We start from the raw sequence: 23134 nt of genomic DNA on the forward strand, positions 1-23134 counted from the left end.
TTTTTATCTTGATTATATTCCAAAAGTGGCGCTGAAAGAAGACAGAATGAAGAACCTCTCCATGGTAATACCATAAAGATATCTATAAAATGGACACATATCCTTCTAAAATGCACCATCGATTAGTGAAGAAAAATTTGCTTCTCAGATCAAGACTCTCCCAAAGGACGGAGAATACTTAATCTTTCCTGAAATGAGTTGTACGAATGGATAAACTAATTGTATAAGTGGATTAATGAGTGGTACAAATGGATTATACAAATGAGTTGTACAAATGGATTAATATCTGAATATTAAAATCAATGTTTGGAGAGCCAGTCATGGTGCAGAGGAAACAAATCTGACTAGGAACCATGAGGTTGTGGGGTTCAATCCCTGGCCTCACTCACTGGGTTAAGGATCCAGCGTTGCCATGAGCTGTGGTGTATGTAGGTCGCAGATGCGACTTGGATCTGGTGTTGCTGTAGCTCTGGCATAGGCCGGGAGCAACAGCTCTGATTAGACCCCTAGCCTGGGAACCTCCATATGCCACAGGTGCTGCCCTAAAAAGACAAAAATGAGAGATAAAGTCAACGTTATACACTGCAAAAGAGCAAAAAAATTAAATCAACCAAAAAACAACCTCCATACACACACAAAAAAGCTGACCAAATTACTAAGAAAATTAACTCATTTGTTTTCTAGAATGTATTGAATTGCAGTTGATTTCTGATTACATATATTTGTAAATATAAAAGACATTTCCTGAATTATAAAAATTTCAAAAATACTAATAGCTATTTGCAGTCTTGCCAAATCCAAACTCCCACACCATGTACCCTCAAATCTCTACAAGCCATCCACTGTGAATGATACCTTTCTAATGTTTAGCTCAACTGTTTTCTTTATTGCCTTTCTCAATGCTCAGACCTTGTACAAGCTTTACCTCATTTTCCTATTTTTCATAAGCCCCAGTTCAAGTAACTGCACATCAAGCGAGATTCTGCACGTTTACACATGCATACACAATTTAATCTTCTTTGCCTTTCAAAATATTCCTAGTTATCTCACATAAATGACTACCCACCTCTGTATTCTCTCTCAAAACCCTGCCTATTTATGACCAATAGGTAAGAGATAAAGGTTGGTGATCCACTTAAATTAACAGAAAAAACATACCTCCTGAAAGGATACTGGTCAAAATAAAGATAATTTATCATAAAATCTAAGCCTTTGAAAGTATCCATAGAACCCCTTCAAAATTTCTAGCTATCTCTTTATCCTTCTCTAATCAAATCACTTTTCCCTTATGCATCAGGATTCAAGGTAAATAATTTTTAAATGTTCATATTCAAACTGAACTTCTAGTACTAAGACAGCACTGTTGAAATTATGAACTATTTCAGGCATATAAAAAGTTCAGAAAACAATATAATAAACACAATGTGTACTCACTACCCCAACTAATAACAGATAAAAAGCCTCTGACATGCTCCTCTACAATGTCATCTCCTACCTGTTCCCCAGAGAGAATCAGCATTGATTATTCAAAATATCTGTCATTGCAAAAGCAAAAACAACAGTCACATAATGGGTTAATTCCTTTGAGGGCTAGTCCTACCACTATTTAAAATACTGTTTCTACAGAAAAATATTCTGACTTCTAAAAAATAGACTTACAAATACTTCTGAAACACAATGCATTAAGTTGATTATCTCTACTTTTAAAACTCTGAAGGAAGGGGTTTATAGCAAAAAAAAAAATTTACTTAAAAATGGAGGAGGGTCCTGTCCAACTGGAATAAAATGAAAAGGCTGCACTTATTAATTGGATTTTTAAAATCTTGTAGTTCCCGTTGTGGCTCAGTGGGCTAAGAACCCGACCAGTATCCATAAGGATGATTAGTATCCATGAGATTTGATCCCTGACCTCACTCAGTGGGTTAAAGAATCTGGTATTATGGCGAGCTAGTGTAGGTCACAGATGTGACTTGGATCCAGTGTTGCTGTGGCTGTGGCATAAGCTGGCAGATGCAGCTCCAACTTGACCCCTAGCCTGGGAATTTCCATATACTATAGGTGCGGCCCTGAAAAAGCAAAAAAAGTAAAAATAAAAATCTTAACTGAATAGATTATAATTTATTTCCTCAATAAATCTAGCATCTGAATTTATTTATAACACCATTCCTCCAAAGACACATAACAATAAACTATATTACTGAAGATAACAGACATGACTAATGTACACAGAATACCACACAAATGCAGTACACTGAAAACGACAATCTGCCAGTCCATCTGAAGAGGCAGATATGTTCAGACACTGGAGAATCATGTTTACTTACCTAAAAAAGAAATTCTGGAAGAACCTAAAACATAAAGATTCTGTGGCCCCTGAGCATAATAATGTATGCTCTCATTTTGATCAACACTATTTGTCCACTAATAAAAATATTAATCCTTGATAAAGAACTGCACAAGCACAATATCTTGCTTGGTATATACATTCAATTATTATTTATAAAAAGTTATCAACACTAAAACGGGAGTTCTCATTGTGGCTCAGCAGGTTACAAACCCAACTAGTATCCATGAGGATGTGGGTTCAATCCCTGGCCTTGCTCAGTGGGTTAAGGATCCATCATTACTGTGAACTGTTGTGTAGGTCCCAGAGTGGCTTGGATCCTGGGTTGCCATGGCTGTTGGCATAGACCAGCAGCTGCACCTCTGATTCGACCCCTAGCCTGGGTACCTCCATATGCCGCAGGTGTGACTCTAAAAAAGCAAAAAAAAAAAAAAAAAAAAAAAAAAAAAGCTAAAAACATAAACCTAGCAGACAGAACTACCTGTTCTGTAAATGAGACTAAGACTCAAGCAGAGAGGCTAATAAAATCATAACATTCCATTATAATTGCATTTTTCCTTTAAGGTAAAAATTTAATTTTACTAAAAACAATCCTATTATATTAAATAAGTAGTAAAATCTAAATTTGACTGTATCCTTTTTTAGAATGAGTTAGCTTTCATAACTCAAGTTACGCTCAGTGTTTATGACACTTTAAGACTAACCTAATAATAAAAGATTAAAGAGCAATTTATAAATTGTTAACCCATCAGGGATTTTCAAGTCAATGACATTTCTGCATCCCTAAGGCTTTAGAAGCAAAACTAAGTTTACAGCTGTCCATCTATGATGTGTGTATCTTAATAGCATCAAACAGTCATGCATGAATATTGTTTATCATCTGGTCATTATAAAACCTAAAACATTTAAAATTAGGGTCTTAATACATTTTTAAAGAGAAATTGTTATAATTTAAAATTATATTTAACTTACTTTAAAAGTTTAAGAGTCTGAAATAAATGTTATTTAAATTTGGTTTTCTTAGAGTTCCCATTGTGGCTCGGCAGGTTATGAACACTACTAGTACCCATGAGGATGCAGGTTCAATCCCTGGCCTTGCTCAGTGGGTTGAAGATCAGCAGTGAAGTGAGCTATAGTGTAGGTCACAGATGGGGCTCTGATTCTGCATTGCTGTGGCTGTGGCATAGACTGGCAGCTGCAACCCTGATTCTACCCCCAAGCCTGGGAACTTCTATATGCTGTGGGTACGGCCCTTAAAAAAAAGGGAAAAAAGAAATAAACTTGGCTTTCTTCTCAACTGCTTAGAAACCAGCTGAGGTGCAGGAGGGGGATTGAGGGGAGCGGAAGAGGAATGAAAATGTTAGAGTTACTTCTTAGATTTTGTAATTTTATTTCTCAACAAAATTGAAGGATAAAAGATTTCCTTCATTGCATTAGATAGTCAATAAATGCGTGATGAATGAATGAATAAATGGCAGCATAGCTTAAGGATCTTGGATAGCTTATGCCACCTAAGTATCTATCTATTCATTAAGCCAAAAATCTATCAAGTTGAAATCCATTGCTACAAAATTTGATGACTCTTACAGGGGTTGGAAGACTTTTCTCTCAACAGCCAGACAGCAAATATTTTAGGGTTTTCAGGCATATAACTTGTGCCACAACTACTCAATGCTGTCGTTATAAGCACAAAAACAACCACAGATAATACACAAATGAATGACTGTGGCTGTGTTCAAATAAAACTTTGTTTACAGACACTGAAATCCAGAATTTCATATCATTGTCATCTGTCACACAAAAAATTATTCTTCTTTTGACTGTTTTCCCAACCATTTAAATTTTTTTTAAAAAAAAAAAATCTCTGCATAGAGGCCTCGTGAACATTAGTGACACAATGGATTTATCCCTATGGCCATAGATTACCAATTTCTACTTTAGATGATTTCTAAAATCCCTACAGCCTCCTCTTGCTCTGAATAATTTCTAAAATCTGTGCAGCCTCCAAGAATTCTGAGAATGCCACAGCAAAACAAAACACGAAAAAAACCATAAACAAAAATTATTCACAGAATTACCCTTTTTCTCAAACAGTTTTCCTTTTATCTACCAAATTTTACATCTCTGAGGGCATAACACCAGCAGCAAGGCCTATTTAGCAGACAGTACAAAAACTCTTCATAGAGTTTTTATGTTTGTTTAGGCAACTTCTCTGAGAAAGTTTAGACCTTGCTACCCATTCATATAAGAAACTCATTTATCATCACATTTTTGTCATCATGAAACCTGTTTCAGCTAAGTGGTGAGAAATTCCATGCTGTTTTCTAATAGAGTAACAAAGAATGACAGGCATCTGTCAAATTCAGGGCAATAAAAACTAATGACTGAATGTTAAAGGGTAAATCATGAAATGAGGGGTGAAACGCATAAAGAGAACTTTATCATACTAAGAGTAATTCTCCAAAGGCACATTTTAGACATATTCAATTTATTTCAAGGGGCTGGTTTATTAGAACCCAAGAACTTCAGGAAATTGGTATGAATCTCTAAGTACTTCTAAGATTCCCAGCCCTATCATGTTTGTGAACAGAATGGAGATGTTACCACACATTTCACACTGCAGCTGGAATGCTGAGATAATGTAAAAGAAGTTGAGAAAGTAAACTGGACCTATTTTTTGCTATTTTATAGTTTTGACTTTCAGTCTTTACGTTTTCTAATGTGAACGTGGAAGAAAACTCTCAGGCACATTTCTTAACTCTTAAGTTCCACAGCTGGACAATTTGAATCAGCAGGCAGACCAGCCACTTTTAGTTATATTTTTCTATAAATGCTCTCACTTAAGTTTGCTGCTTTTTATGAATGTATCAGATTGTCACCGATTAGCAAATTACCTGGAAAATTACCTTAAACTTATATAAGATAGGATTTTCATTTCCGTGGGTCATTCTGCAAGGCTCATTATGCAGGTCATGTCCAAAATACTTTAGTTTTCTTTATAAGCATTCCAACAAAATCTAGTAATAGGTAATTCCCTGGTAGGAAATATGTGACATAATCTTTGCTTATAACACAAGTACAGACTAAGAGAATACTAATATAAATATAAACCCAACTCCAGGGCTTACAAATGATACTTATTTTGAAGAAGGTGTTTGATTTTGTAAATTTTAAATTCCCTTTGGCCTATCCATATTTAGTCTCTTTCTAGCACGCTAAAAGTTAATTTCTACCATAGAGATAGGTAAATATGCACATTTGGGGCTGATAGCAATCTGCCACCCCCCTTGATATGGGGGTCTCTTATTTATCTCTTTGTTACCCCTTTTTTGTTTCTCTCTTCTGTATTGGTAGATTTCTCTTTATCCTCTATCTGCCAATATTTAAAATTGTTAATGGCCTTTCTTTTCCATCGACGACCTTCACATAATACTTTCCTCAGGACAGAGAGAATTATTCTCAAAATTGATAAATGACTTCAGTATGTTAATAGTGGCAAAAATGAATTAACTAAACCAAAATTAAGCTAGAGAGACACATACAGACCCAACTCATCCCAGCCTGTTATTAAACAAGAGGAAAATCCTGTGAATGAAGACAAACAAGTACAAGTTTCTGAACTGTGTATGTCTCACATGACATGAAACAACTCAAAAGACAGAATGCAGCACGTTTATTCAACCAGTCAAAAAGAAAAATAAATAAAGCAACTTATTGTTAGACACTGTGAACAGGACTCAGGCAAAAATGCGTGGTCTAGGTGACAGCCTAATAGAGATGGAAAATTAAATTGCCTTTTCAGTTAACCACTTAGAAAAATAGGCACTTATCAACAGATTTTCTGATGTACAGAAAAAATGAAATTGTGCAAAAAGAGAAAACATTGACTAAAGTCACCATGGGCATCCAAATATAGTTCTCCCAGTATCAATATTATGCAAATATAAGACCAATGGAAATGCTAGGTCAAATGATGTTGTTTTCCTGGGGAAAAAGAAAATACCTCCAGAAAATCTAATTTTTGGTTTCTGTATATATTCAAGTAGTCTGAGAATGCTTACAGAACAGTCCAATTTTTAAAACTTAAAACAGTCCACCATCAAAAGAAAATCATGCACTTGGAGAATAGACTTGGAGTTGCCAAGAGGAAGGGGGAGGGAGTGGGATGGATGGGGAGCTTGGGGTTAATAGATGCAGACTATTGCCTTTAGAATGGATTAGCAATGAGATCCTGCTGTGTAGCACTGGGAACTATGTCTAGTCACTTATGATGGAGCATGGTAATGTGAGAAAAAAGAATCTATACATGTATGTGTAACTGGGTCACCATGCTGTACAGTAGAAAAAATATATAATGTATTGGGGAAATTTTTAAAAAGCTAAAAATAAATAAATTAAAAAAAAATAGTTAGTTTAGTACTGCTAATGGTACTCAATCCTAAGAAGGTTGTTAACCTTTAATCCATTATCTCCTCATAGTCTTACTGAACAGAAATAAGATATAGAACATAGCTGTGTATTTTCTGGTAACACAATTATTGTTACCAGAAAAGAATATTACAAACAATTATATGCCAACAAATTTGATGACCTAGAAGAAATGGACAACTTTCTAGAGATATACAGCCCACCAAAACTGAATCAAGAAGAAATAGATCAACTGAACAGACCAATCACTAGCAATGAAATTGAATATGCAATAAAAGCACTCGCTACAAACAAAAATCTAGGACCAGATGGCTTCACAGGCGAATTCCACCAAATATACAAAGAATAACGTAGAACACCCTTCTTAATCTTTTCCAAAGGATTGAAGAAGAAGGAACACTCCTAAAGACATTCTATTAAGCCACCATCACCCTAATACCAAAACCAAAGATATTACCAAAAAAGAAAATGATAGGCCAATATCTTTGATAAATCTAAACGCAAAAATTCTCAACAAAAATTTAGCCAACCGAATCTAACAACATATGAAAAAAGATCATACATCATGACCAAGTGGGATTCATCCCAGGTTCATAAGGACGTTCAACATATGCAAACTAATCAATGTCATATACCAAATTAACAAAAGAAAAGTCAAAAACCAAGTTTACAAGGATGGTTCAACATACACAAATCAATGTAATACATCACATGAACAAAAGAAAAGTCAAAAACCACATGATCATTTCAATAGATGCATAAAAAATATTTGACAAAATCCAACATCCATTCATGATAAAAACTCTTACTAAAGTGGGTATAGAGGGACTATATTGCAACATAATAAAAGCCAATTGACAAACCTACACCCAATATATAACTCAAAGGAGAAAAGCTAAAAGTTCACTAAAATCTGGAACAAGACAAGGATGCGTGCTCTTATCACTTTTATTCAGCACAGTATTGGAAGTCTTAGCCACAGCAATCAGATAAAAAAAAAAAAAAGAAGCAAAAAGTATCCAAGTTGGAAGGGAAGAGGTAAAATTATCATTATATGCACATGACATGACACTATATATAGAAAATCCTAAAGAATCCACCAAAAAACTATTTGAATTAATCAATGAATTCAGCAAAGGAGCAGGATATAAGATTAACATTCAGAAACCAGTTGCATTTCTATATACTAACAATGAAATATTAAAAAAGGAACATAAAATATAACTTTTAAAATCACACCCCCTAAAATAAAATACCTAGGAAAAAAACACACCAAGGAGGTGAAAGACTTACATACTGAGAAATATAAAATGTTAACAAAGGAAATTAAAGAGTATTCAAAGAAATGGAAAGCTATCCTATGCTCCTGGACTTGAAAAATTAACATGTTAAAATGGCCATACTACCCAAAAGCAATCTACAGATTTAATGCAACCTCTATTAAGTTACCTATGACCTTCTTCTTAGGACTAGAAGAAATAACCCAAAAGTTTATACAGAACCATTTAAAAAAAAAAAACAGAATTAACAAAGCAATCCTGAGGAAAAAAAAACAAAGCAGGAGGCATAACTCTCCTAGTCTTCATACAATACTATATAGCTACAGTAATCAAGACAGTGTGGTACTTCTACAAAGACAGACATACAGATCAATGGAACAGAAGAGAGAGTCCAGGAATAAACCCAAACACCTACGGTCAATTAATCTTTGACAAAGGAGGCAAGTATATAAAATAGGAAAAAGAGTCTCTTCAGCAAATGGTGCTGGGAAAACTGGACAACACATGTAATTCAATGAAAATAGAACACACCCTCACACCATGCACAAAAATAAACTCAAAACGGCTTAAAAATTTAAGCATAAGATATGACACCATAAAACTCCTAAAAGAGAACATAGGCAAAACATTCTGTGACATAAACCGCAAAAATATTTTCTTTGGTTAGTCTCCCAAGGCAACAGAAATAAAAACAAAAATAAAACCAATGGGACCTAATCAAACTTACAAGCTTTTGCATAGCAAAGGAAACCATTAAAAAAAGAGAGACAACCTACAAAACAGGAAAAAATAGTTGCAAATGTTACCACCTACAAGGGCTTAATCTCCAAAATATAAGAACAACTCATACAACTCAACAACAAGAAACGGACAGCCCAATCAAAAAATGGGTAGAAGACCTAAATAGACATTTCTCCAAAGAAGACATACAGATGGCCAGTAGGCACATGAAAAGATGCTCAACATCGCTATTGAAGAAATGCGAATCAAAACTATAATGAGGTACCACCTCACACTGGTCAGAATGACCATCATTAGTAAGTCTACAAATAATGAAAGCTGGAGAGGGTGTGGAGAAAAAGGAACCCTCCTACACTGTTGGTGGGAATGTCAGCTGGTACAACCACTATGGAGAACAGTATGGAGGTACCTTAGAAAACTACACATAGAACTACCATATGACCCAGCAACCCCACTCTTGGGCATCTATCCAGAGAAAACCATGACTCAAAAAGATACATGTACTCCAGTGTTCATTGCAGCACTATATACAATAGCTAAGACTTGAAAGCAACCTAAACGTCCATCAACAGAGAAGTGGATAAAGAAGACGTGGTACAAAAGTCAAAAACAAAAGTAGAACTGACTGTTTCCATCACTATAGCAAAATATAAGCATCCAGATAGTTGACTATGTCAAGTTATTTTCTTGCCTTCCACTGACAAATTTTCATAATTATGCTTATTTTGAACAAGTCTGTCTTTTCTCAGAAAAATAAAAGCATACACTCAATTTGGAGCACTCTTTTTTAACTCTACAGAAATTCAATCATTTCCATTTTCTTTATTGTATTTATTCAACTTTGCAATAGGCAACTACTAATGTATTTAGTAAAAAGAATTCAAAACATATTGGTATTGGTATTTTAGGCCCCAGCTCCTAAAATATTCTGCAAATGACATGAAATTTTCTCTCACCTGTGAAACAGCAAAGGCAGGTTTAGATATACTGAATTAATTTAGATTGTTTATATCCACTTATTCAACTATGGATGAAACCATATGAGATGCCTCAAGGGGAATATGATCCAATTATCTTCTGGTTCAAAATAGCAACATAATGATTCACTCAATAAAAAAGAAAATGATTCTGGAATTTTTAAAAAAAAGATGTGGTACATATACACAATGGAATATTACTCAGCCATTAAAAGGAATGGAAATAATGGCATTTTCATCAACATGGATGAATCTAGAAATTATCATGCTATGTGAAGTCAGACAATGAGACACCAACATCAAATGCTATCACTTACATGTGCAATCTAAAAAAGGAAACAATGAACTTCTTTGCAGAACAGATACTGACTTATGGTTTCCAAATGAGACAGGTTGGCGGGAGGGAATGCACTGAGGTTTTAGGATAGAAATGCTGTAAAAATTGATTGTGATGATTATTGTACACGTATAAATGTAATAAAATTCATTAATTAAAAAAAGATACATGCACCCCTATGTTCATAGCAGCACTATCCACAATAGCCAAGACATAGAAACAACCTAAATGATCATCAACAGATGAAAAGATTAAGAAGACATAATATAGGGAGTTCCCATTGTTGTGGCTCAGTGGAAATGAACCCAACCAGTATCCATGAAGATGCAGGTTCAATCCCTGGTCCCACTCAGTGGGTTAAAGATCGGGTGTTACTGCGAGCTGTGGTATGGATCATAGACACAGCTCAGATCTGGCATTGCTATGGCTGTGGCATAGGCTAGCAGCTGTAGCTCCGATTTGACCCCAAGCCTGGGAACTTCCATATGACACAGGTGTGGCCCTAAAAAGAAAAGAAGACATAGTACATATATACAATGGAATACTACCCATCAATAAAAAAGAACAAAATAATGCTATCTGCAGTAACATGGATGCAACTAGAAATTCTCATACTAAGTGAAGGAAATCAGAAAGAGAAAAACAAATACCATATGATATTGCTTATATGTGTAATCTAAAACATGCCACACAACGAATCTATCTACAAAAGAGAGACATACTCACATACATAGAAAACAGAATTGTGGTTGCCAAGGGTCAGGGGAGGGAATGGGATAGACTGGGAGATTGGGATTAGTCGATGCAAACTATTACATTTAGAATGAATAAACAATAAGGCCCTACTGTATAGCACAGGGAACTATATCCAATCTCCTGGGACAGATCATGATGGAAAATAATATTTTAAAAAAACAGTGCGTATGTATATGTATATGTATATATATATATATATATATATATATATATATATATACACACACACAAACATCTATATACATAAATATATATATACACATCTATATACATAAATACATATATACACATATATATATGAATGAGTCACTTTGCTGTAAAGCAGAAATTGGTATAAAATTGTAAATCAACTATACTTTAGTAAGAAAAAAAAAAAAGAAAATTCATAAGGTGACCATAATTCATGCAATGGCTAGAACACCTGTTTTCATATAATGCTGGAAAGAAACTGATAGCTCTTAGAAGCATTTCATGAGCTATACATTTTTCTAAACGCCTTCAAGAGAAGCACCTGGAGCTTTAAAGTCACTCTAGAATATTTCAAGAGTAAATAAATTGCCATATCAACTTTCTCAAATGGATACACTGTCACAACATAAAAAAGTTTTTTATCTCACATAATGTACACAACAAAAAATTTAAAGTGTTCCTTATGCTTTAGGAGTTTATAATCTAAAACTGACAGATGCAGGCATAAATATCACAGCAAGACAAATGCAATGCTAAGATATATCTTGACTGCCTTCCCACCTTCATTTGCCCAAAAATATCCTTCAATTTTACTTCATCCCCGGAGATGCTTCGTCCACAACAGAATAACAGATTCACTGAAGGCCATGGTAGTTAGTATTTTATCCACTTTTCATATTTAAATTTGGATTTAGTTTGCTAAGGTATTTTTGCATTATAAAGCAACATGGGTGAGAAGCAGCTATACTATAATCATTTTTAATAAGAACAACAGTGGCTACCATTCACTAAACAATCATTATTTGGTTAACCTTCTGCCCAACACTACATTACCTCGCTTCACTCTCACTACAATCTTACAAAGTATCTATTATTATTATTCCCATTTTGCAAACTAAACACTGAGGCTTAGAGAGATTGCCTTGCTTAAGTTCATACAGCTAGTAAGTGATGAAATGGAGATGTACATTTCTAACATTGTCAATATTAACAACATCAACAATGTCATTTGACCTGGCAAGTTTACTCTTATCTTCCTGATTGATAACCTTGAAACACCTAGGTTAATTTTTCTTTTTAACAAGGAACATGTCATTGTTTGTTTTTTTGTGAAAGTATCAATGTAATGGTGATGTTAAACATAAAAGAGTGACATCACCAAAAGTATCAGAGTATGAAAATTCAAAAAAGTGTATGTCCACTAAAACAATGATTAAGGTGTCAAAAACTGCCAGAAACAACGTTTTTAGAACTCTGGAATCTAATTTAAAACACTTATAACAACCAGATGAGGAAAGAAGTTGCTAAATTTTAGCAGAGAGCACTATGACATTTGTGCATACTCACCAACCATATCCCATTCCTCAGATCAGAGACATTGGGATAGATGGCATCTCTCTCATTCCTGGTATGGCTGACTGATACAGAGGGTGAAACGTGGGCCTCATTCTCAAAGAATTGTGTCTTTTGACTTGTGTGGCAGCTTCCTGAACACCTGGCTCAGGGCTTACCTCATTTTGCACCCTTGAGAACTCCCTTGGGGTTGGAGCAGCATTCAAAGTGTTGTTTGTTGGAAGTATACAAAGACATATAGTAGCTGCAGATGGCTGGGGCAAGGGATAACAGGAGGCAAGCATGAGACAAAATATAAGTCTAAGGCAGAAGGTATATAGGAGAAAAGGGCTTTGAAAAGAGTAGCAATGTTATATTTTAAAAGTAAAAAGTTTTTAAAAAGGGACACAAAAATATAAGTATTAACATCTATTTAATACAATGCCAAGAAAAATTAAAATGTTGAGAAATATTTACAAAAATAAGAGAAATATACTGAGATTAAAGATGAAAGAGCTCATGTTAGAAGAGTGCATAGAGTGCCAAGAAGAAAAGCCACCAAAAAACTATCACTAGACATATTCAAAATTAAACTTAGGAATGTCAGAGTAAAAGGACATATTCTAGAAGAATCTAAAAAGAACAAATAATACAAAATACAAAGAATCAGATTGACATCAGACTTTTCAACAAATTAAACAATGGAATAGGATTTACAGAGCAAGAAGGAAAACAAGGCTGAACCTAAAATTTTATATACAACGAAGTTGTCTTTCAAATATGATGGCATTATGGGCACATATTCACATGGGTCTGTTCAATTTGTAAAAAATCATCAAGTTGTATACTTAGGAAATTTGCATTTTTTACATACATATTTAAAAAGTTAAAGAAGTCACAGAATATCAGAAAAGTAAATCCTAGCACTCGTTCTCTCACAAAAAAACTAACTGAACAACAATATATGGACCAAAACACCTTTATGATAATTCCACATTGTAATTAAGAACTTGCAGTACCCCCAGCAAGGACAAAGTCAAGAACAACTGCTCTGAAACAAGTAAGATGACGAAATTCACTTTACTCACATGAGCCCCTCCACAACTCAACAGAGCTCAGTCAGTGCCAAGACAAACTACCCAGGTCTGCAACTTCTCCCTCGGTGGTGGTGGGGGAGGGAGTTGAACATGTCCCACATCCCAGAATTATAGAGTGCTGCCCAAGGTACTGGATTCTGTCTCAGCTCATTTGGAGTGCTGATGGTTCAGAAAAGTTTGGATGTCTGAGGGCAACTAAGAATGAAGGAAAGTGGGTGACATGTTACTACAGTTGGCATGGCTTTGTGTGATGAGAAGGAGGCACACCACTTGAGGCTTCCCTCCTGACAGTGAGGAAGAGGAGTAGGTCATGTGTTCAACATCCCAGCCTTTCAGAGTACTGCCCAAGGGGCTAGTTTCTACCTCTCTTCACTTGAAGCTCAGAGATCCAGTACAGTTTACATGCCTGAGGATTGCTGAGAACAATGGAAAGTGGTTTGCCTGCTGTGGGTGGCACCCTCTGCATGATAAGAAGGTGCCAACTCAAGGCTTCTACCTTTGAAGGGAGACAAAGGAGTAGAGCATGTATCCAACATTCTGATTTTTCAGCAGGCTGCCCAAGAGACTGGTTTCTGTCTTGCTCAACTCAGAGTGCTGATTAGATCTGGCATATTATAGAAGATACCTGGGGCAGCTAAAAACAAACAAAAAAATACCTTGGTGATGTTTTACTGTTTTGGAGCACCAACAATATAGCAGACAGATACCAGAGGAAGCAACAGATTACGAGGTTCTGAAAAAAGAAAACAAATCCCTCTAATTGGACATATATACACACAAGTCCAGAGAAGACATCCACAGGCCCCCCGCACTGAGAACTGGGATGACTGGTGAATGTCTTTTCCTGTCAGAGCCAGTACATAGAGACTAGGAGATATGGCTATTTCTTTCAGTATGCAAATATCAATGAGGAGCTAAAAGGAACATGAAAAAAGTTCAATCAAAGGGACAAAATAAAGCTCCAGAAACTAACACTAGTGAAATGAAGGTATATAAATATCCTGACAAAAAGTTCAAAATAACTGTCATTAAAAATACTCAGGGAAGTCAGGAAAATTGTGCATGAATAAGAAGAGAATATCAAAAGAGAGAAATTATAAAAAAACAAATTATGGAGATGAATAATGCAAAAATTGAACTTAAAAAGTCAATACCTGAGTTTGATAACAGATTTAATCACACAGAAGAAAGAATTAGCCAACATGAAGAATGGTGATTTGAAACTATATAGTCAGAGGAGTAAAAAGGAAAAAGAATGAAAAAGAATAAAGAAAGCTTAAAGGACTTAAACGATATCATAAAATGAACCACCCTTCATATTATGGAAATCTCAGAATAAGAAGAGAGGAAAATGCATAAAGAGTTTTTAAAGAAGTAATAGCTGAAAACTTCCCAAACCTGGAGAGGGACATGGACAATCAGATTCAAGAAACCCAAAAAGGACCCAAAAAAATGATCTAAAGAAATCTACACCAAGACATATTATACTCAACTGGTAAAAGTCAAGGACAAATAAAGAATTTTAAAGGAGAAAGATTCAAGTGATTCAACACATAAAAGGGAGCCTCAACAAGACTAATAGCAGACTTCTCATCAGAAACTTCACAGACCAGAAGGGAATGGGTTGATATATTCAAAATGATGAAAGAAAAAAAAAAAAAAGGTTATCACGAATACTATGTCCAGCAAAAATGTATTTCAAAAAAATGGAGAGATAAAGACTTTCAGATAAACAAAAGTTGAGGGAGTTTGTCAATGCTAGACATGCCTTACGAGACATGATAAAGGGAGTTCTTCAAGTTGAAACAAACACTAAACAGCAACAGAAAAGCACAGAAAAGTATGAAGCTAGCTGGTAAAGGTAAATATATACACAAATAAAGAATGCTATAATAATATAAAAATGGTACAAAAACTCACTTTTTTCTGGTATTTGAGTTAAAAAATAAACCATAAACAGTAACTTAACTAGAAACATTTAACAGATATACACTATAAAGAGATATAGTTATGACATCAATAATATAAGGTGTGAGGGGGACAGTAAAACTAGTGTTTTTATACATGATCAAAGTGAAGCTGTTATTAGTATAAAATATATTGTTATAAGATGTTTTATGAAAGTCCCATAATAACCCACAAATAAGATGCCTATAGAAGATACATAAAAGAACATTAAAAGGATCAAAGAATAACACTACAAGAACAAAAACAAAAAAACCCAACCAAACACAAAGGAAGTAAAAAAGTGGGACAAAAGAGCTATAAGACAGAATACAATTAACAAAAATGGCAATAGTTAAATCCTTACCTATCAATAATTACTTTAAATTTTAATGGACATGTTCTCCAAACAAAAGACAGAGTGGCTGAAATGGATTAAAAAAACAACATCTAACTATGGACAAGAAACTCACTTTAGACGTAAAGACACATATAGGCTGAAAGTAAAAGAAAAAAATATTTATTTATTCCATGAAAACAATAACCGTATTAGACCAAAGAGTCTTTAGCTTAAAAACTGTCACAAAACACAAAGAAGGACATCATATGATGATAAAAGTTTCAATTCACAAGGAAGATATAAGTCATAAGTACATATGCACCCAACCTCAGAACACCTAAATACATAAAGCAAACTTTGACAAAAATTAAGGGAGAAATGCATAGTAACACATTAACAGTCATTAATAGACTTTAATACTGCACTTTCAATAATTGATTAAACATACATACAAAAGATCAACAAGGAATGAAAGAACTTAAACACTACAGGCCAAATGGATGTAACAAACAAATGAAAATGTTCCACTCAACAGCATCAAAATACACATTCTTCTCAACTTCACAAAGAACATTTGCCAAGGTAAATCACATATTAAATCACAAAACAAATCTTAAGAAATTTAAAAACAGTAAAGTCATATAAAGTATCTGCTCTGAACTAAATGGACTGAAACGAGAAATCCAGAGCAGCAGGAAAATACAAATTGAAACTACAATTAAATATCACTTCACACCTATTAAGATGGCCATTGTGAAAAAACCAACCAACCAAACAAGTCTTGGGGAAGATGTGGAGACACTAGAACCCTGTGCAGTATTGGTAGGAATGTAAAATGGTGCAGCTGCTACAAAAAATTATATAGAGGTTCCTCAAAAAAATTCAAAATAGAGAAGAGGATTAAGATGGCGGAATAGAAGGACTAGAGCTCAACTTCTCTCCTAAAAACAACAAAATTCACAACTAAAAGCTGAGCAATCCCCACCCAAATGGACCAGAAACCTTAAAAAATATACCCTACTCCAGAAGAATGAGAGGAGGCCACATCAAGAGATAGGAGGGGCGATTTCATGATATAAACAACCCCATACCTCCCAGGTGGGAAGCTCCACAGACTGGAAACTAACTGGTTCAAAGAGAGAGACTCAGCTACAGGAGTGAGAGTTCTGAGCCCCACATCAAACCCTCATGTGCTGGGATCTGTCACTGGGAGAAAGAGCCCCTGGAGCATCTGGCATTGAAGGCCAGTGGGGCTTGTGTGCAGGAGCTCCACAGGACTGGGGGAAATGGAGATCCCATTCTTAAAAGGCACACACAGACCTTCACCTGCACTGGGTCCCAGGGCAAAGCAAGGGCTCCATAGGAATCTGGGTCAAACCTGACTGCAGTTCTTGGAGGACCTCCTGGGAAAACAGGGGTGAATGTACCTTGTTGTGAGGGAAGGACATTGAAGGCAAAACACTCAGGAATATTCAGCAGTGTGCCTTTCTCTGGAAGTGGCCATTTTGGGAAAATCTGGCCCTACCCATCAGCCAGCCACTGAGAAGCCCCAGGGCAAACACCAATCCAGGTGGGATCACAACCCCGCCCCTCAGTAAACAGGCTACCTAAAGACCCTTCAGGCACACAGCTGCCTCTAATCCCATCCAGCGACTAAGCCCCACCTGCCAGAGAGATTAGACTCAGCTTCACCTACCAGTGGGCAAGCATCAGCCCCTCCCATCAGGAAGCCTACAGCAAGCCCCCCCATACTAACTTCAGCCACAGGGGTGCAGATATCAGAAGTAAGAGAGGCTACAACTCTTTATCTGTAAAAAGGTCACCATACCAAAAACCTATACAAATGAAAAGACAGAGAACTATAACTCAGATGAGGGAGAAAGGAAAAACCCCAGAAAATCAACTAAGTGATCAGGAGATTCTCAGCCTCCAGGAAAAAGACTTTAGACTGTCGATGCTGAAGATGATGCAAGACATTGGGAATAAACTGGAGGCACAGATGGATAACTTACAGAAAACACTGACCAAAGAGATACAAGATATAATACTTAAACAAGAAGAGATGCAAAATACAATAACTGAAATAAAAAAATTCACTAGAAGCAACCAACAGCAGAACACAGGAGGCAGAAGAAGAATAAGCGAGGTGGAGGACAGATTAATGGAAATTACGGATGCAGAACAGAAAAGAGAAAAAAGATTGAAAACAAATGAAGAGAGTCTCAGAGAACTCTGGGACAACGTGAAACACACCAACATCCGTATTATAGGGGTGCCAGAAGGAGAAGAGAGAGGAGGAGACAGAAAAACTATTCCAAGAGATAATAGCCAAAAACTTCCCTAACATGGAAAAGGAACCACCCACTCAAATCCAGGAGGCACAACGAGGACCATATAAAATAAACCCAAGGAGGAACACCCCAAGACACACATTAATCCAACTGACCAAAATTAAAGACAAAGAGAAAATCTTGAAAGCAGCTAGGGAAAAGAAACAAATAACATACAAGGGAACCCCAATAAAGTTATCGGCAGATTTTTCAGCAGAAACTCTGCAGGCCAGAAGGGAGTGGCATGATATACCTAACGTGATGAAAGGAAAAAACCTCCAACCAAGATTCCTTTACCCAGCAAGGCTCTCATTCAGATTTGAAGGAGAAATCAAAACCTTCTCAGATAAGAAAAAGTTGAGAGCATTCAGCAACACTAAACCAGCCTTGCAACAAATACTAAAGGAACTTCTCCAGGCAGGAAAGAAAAGATCAGCAACAGGAAACAAAAATGCCACAAATGACAAGGCTCACCAGTAAAGGTGTATATACAGTAAAGATATGAAATCATCCATGCACAAACCCGACTAGTATCCATGAAGACATGGGTTCAATCCCTGGCCTCACTCAGTGGGCTAAGGATCTGGCATTGCTGTGAGCTGTGGTGTGGTGCTGTGAGCTGCGCAGATGCAGCTCAGATCTGGTGTTGGTTGTGGCTGTGGCATAGGCCAGCATCTACAGCTCCAATTCGACCTCTAGCTTGGGAACTTCCATATGCCACGAGTATGGACCTAAAAAGACAAAAAAAAATTAACAGTATTGTATTGCACACTTAAAAATTTGTTGAGAGAGTGGATCTCAAGCCATATGGTTTTTTTAACCACAATAGAGAAAAAAACAGTTAAAAAAACATATGATGGAGATGACAAGGCAGTAGAAGCATAATATTTTCATCTTGAATTCTCACATTACAGAGATTAACTATACACAACAAAGAATATAACTCATGAACAAAATATACAACAAAACTAGGACATAAGAAGTCCCCTTGAACCTCAAAATACAAGCGCAAGAAGAGAAATATCCAACACCAACATGATCTGCATGGTAACAGCAATTCTATGGTAATAAGCAGATACCATATGCAAACCTGAGACCAGGAGAATATCGATATAGTACGCACTAGAAAACAGTGTCCAAATTAGGAACAGTAGGTGAAATTGGAAGGGCTTTTGTCCATTCCAACAGTAGATGAATGCAAAGGATCTAGAATAATAAATTCTAAAGAAGCTAGAGCAGTCTACTCCCATGAATTCTCAAAAGTGACTGGCAAAGGCTCCCTTTTAAGATACAATGAGGGGAGTTCCATCATGGCTCAATGGTTAACGAACCTGACTAGAATCCAAGAAGGATACAGGTTCAATTCCTGGCCTCACTCAGTGGATTAAGGATCTGGCATTGCTGTGAGCTGTGGTGTAGGTTACAGACTCGCCTTGGATCCCACATTGCTGTGGCTATGGCATAGGTAGGTAGCTGCAGCTCCAATTTGACCCCTAGCCTGGGAACGTCTATATGCTGTGGGTGCAGCCCTAAAAGAAAAAAAAAAAAGAAAGAAAAAGATACAATGAGGACAAACTGCTTGAAGTGGAATTAAAATTGGGCAGGACAAGGACAACAGGAATAAAAGAAGATCCAGACAAAAGTAAGGGAGAGGAAGAGAGACAGGATATCACAAAAAACAAGCTGAAATAAACAAAAATGGAGCCGTGTGAGGTTAGAAAAAGCTAACTGAACCAAGGTTCCTTCTAAAAGCTCAGTCAAAGGAGTTCCGTAAGATTAAGGATCCAGCATTGTTGCTGCTGAGGGGCAGGTTCGATCCCCAGCCCAGTGCAGTGGGTTAAGGATCCAGCATTGCACCAGCTGTGGTGACAGCTGCAGCTCAGATTCAATCTCTGGCCAGGAACTTCCATATGCTGTGGGTGAAGCCAAAAAATAAAAATAAATAAAAAATAAAAGCTCAGGCAAAGTAATTTCACATAAAAATAAGCAACAGAAAACTATCCAGATCAAACTGCATACAAAATTAGTATAAAATACAAAATAATGAGCAGGATGACAAAGAAGAGTAAAGCACAGCAGAAAGAACAATGTGCTTGTAAAAACAGATGAAACACACAAATTTTCTCAAAATACGCTAAAATTTTTAAGGAAAAGACACAAAATATGAAAGAACATAAATCAGAATTGGGTAAACTCAGAAATAAGAACATAATAAAAACTGAAGGAAGAATTAGAAATAAAAAATTCAGAAATAAAACCCAAATTAAAAGGAACATAAGAGCAAATACACAAAGGCAAATAAACTCAACAAATGTCCTAAGCAGAAGGTGAGAAGGAAGAAAATGTTAATAATGCAAAATAAGCAAGACATAAAAAAGGATTCAAGAATAAGTGACTTAACTGAAGACAGGAAAAGATCCAGCATATGTATAATAGCTGTCCCTGAAGAAGAAAATTAAAATGCATTTCTCAAAGTTCACTACAAAACTATAGTAACTAAGAAAAAAATGGTACTGGCATAGAGACAGATACACAGTTCAATGGAACAAAACTGAGAGTTCAAAAACAAACCAATAAATTTACTGTCAGTTGATTTTTGACCAACATATCAAGAAAAAAAATGGGAAAAAAATACTCAACAAATGGTCTTCAAGCAACTGGATATCCACATGTAAAAGAATAAACTGGGCTGCTTCCCTAGTTCTACTCAAGACAAACACACACTCACACGCACACACACACCCCTCTCGAAGTGCACTGATTACCAAATTTAAGGATATGAACTATAAAACTCTTAGAAAAAAACATACATAAGAGGAGATCCCATTGTGGCTCAGCAGTAATGAACCCAAGTAGTACCCATGAGGACAAGGATTTGATCCCTGGTCACACTCAGTGGGTTAAGGGATCCGGCACTGCCATGAGCTGTGATATAGGTAGCAGGCATGGCTTGGATCTGGCGTTGCTGTGGCTGTGGCATAGGCCAGCAGCTGCAGCTCTGATTCAATCTCTGCACCAGGAACTTTCATATGCTGCAGATATGGCCCTAAAAAGAGAAAAAAAAATTTTTTTTTAATTTTTGCTTTTGTTGCCTGTGCTTCTGGTGTCACATCCAAAAAAAATTCTGCTGAGACCAACATCAAAGAACTTTTTCCTGTTTTCATCTAGGAATTTTATGATGTCAGTTATGTTTAACTCTCTAATCCATTCTGAATTGAATTTTGTATATGGCATAAGGATCCAATTTCATTATTTTGTGTGTGGATATACAGTTTCCCAATATAATTTACTGAAATGATTATCCTTTCCCCATTGTGTATTTTTGGTGCCTTTGTTGAATAGCAGTTGATTTCTGGGCAAATCAATCAACATAACACACATTAACAAGAGATAAAAATCATATAATTATCTCAATAGATGCAGAAAAAGCATTTGATAAAATTCTATATGTACTGATGATAAAAATTCTCAACACAGTAGGTATAAGCAGAATGTAACTCAATATAATAAAAGCCACATATAACATACACACAGCTAGCATCATACTCAATGGTGAAAAGCTGAAAGCTTTTCCTCTCAGATCATAAACAAGATAAGGATGAACACTATGGCCACTTTTATTCAACACAGCATTGGAGGTCCTAGCTGCAGCAGTTAGGCAAGAAAAAGAAATAAAAGGATTCCAAATTGGAAAGGAAGAAGTAAAACTACCACTGTTTGCAGATGACATAACACTATACATAGATAATTCTAAAGATTCCATGAAAACACTGTCAGAACTAATAAATGAATTCAATAAAGTTGCAGGACACAAAAAATAATATATAGAAGTCAGTTGTGTTTCTACACACTAATAACAGGTTATCAGAAAGAAAAAAGAAAACAATCTCATTTACAATTGCATCAAAAAGAATAAAATATCTAGTAATAAACTTAACTAAGGAGGTGAAAGATCTGTACTCTGAAAACTATAAGACACTGATGAAACAAAACTCAGGAAGGCACAAATAAATGAAAAGATATACCATGCTCAAGAATTGGAAGAACTAATATTGCTAAAAAATCCATACTATCCAAACTGATCTATAGATTCAATGCAATCCCCTATCAAAATACCAATGGTAAATAGCCAAGGCTTGGAAGCAACCTAAATGTCCATCGACAGAGGAGTGGATAAAGAAGATGTGGTACATATACACAACAGAATATTACTGAGCCATAAAAAGGAATGACATAATGGCATCTGCAGCAACATGGATGGACCTAGAAATTATCATGCTAAGTGAAGTTAGTCAAACAGTGAGACCCCCAATGTCATATGCTATTACTTCTATGTGGAATCCAAAAAAAGAATACAACAAAACAGCTTTGCAGAACAGATACTGACTCACAGACTTTGAAAAACTTATGGTTTCCAAAGGAGATGGGTTGGGGGGTGGGAGGGATGGGCTGGGGGTTTGGGATGGAAATGCTATAAAATTGGGTTGTGATGATCATTGTACAACTATAAATGTAATAAAAATTCATTGAGTTAAAAAATACCAATAGTATTTTTTACAGAACTAGAACAAATAATCCTAAAATCTATATAGAGTAACAAAGACCCAGAATAGCCGAAATTATCTTGAGAAAGAAGAACAAAGCTGAAGCATCCACACTCCCAGACTTGAAACTATACTACAAAGACATAGTAATTAAAAGTATATGGTACTGGCATAAAAACAGACTCACAGATCAATGAAACAAAATAAAGAGCCCAGAAATAAACCCACACATATACAGTCAATTAATATAGGACAAATAATTTTGAGAAAATGGGACAGATATTTGCAAGGAAGGAAGGAAGGAAGGAAAGGAAGGAAGGAAGGAAGGAAGGAAGGAAGGAAGGAAGGAAGGAAGGAAGGAAGGAAGGAAGGAAAGGAAAAGAAGGAAAGGAAGGAAGGAAAGGAAGGAAGGAAGAAAGAGAGAGAGAGAGAGAGAGAGAGAGAAAGAAAGAAAGAAAGAAAGAAAGAAAGAAAGAAAGAAAGAAAGAAAAGAAA

At 35.9% G+C, this 23134-nt stretch overlaps 1 protein-coding gene across 2 annotated transcripts in view; it reads right to left on the reverse strand.

Annotated features, from left to right (window-relative positions):
• Nucleotides 1–23134, reverse strand: part of ABCB7 (ATP binding cassette subfamily B member 7) — a 122455-nt gene that overhangs the window by 69625 nt on the left and 29696 nt on the right. The gene's annotated exons all lie outside the window — the stretch shown is intronic.

The sequence above is a fragment of the Phacochoerus africanus genome, chromosome X, assembly GCF_016906955.1.
Source record: "Phacochoerus africanus isolate WHEZ1 chromosome X, ROS_Pafr_v1, whole genome shotgun sequence".
Taxonomy (NCBI): Eukaryota; Metazoa; Chordata; class Mammalia; order Artiodactyla; family Suidae; genus Phacochoerus; species Phacochoerus africanus.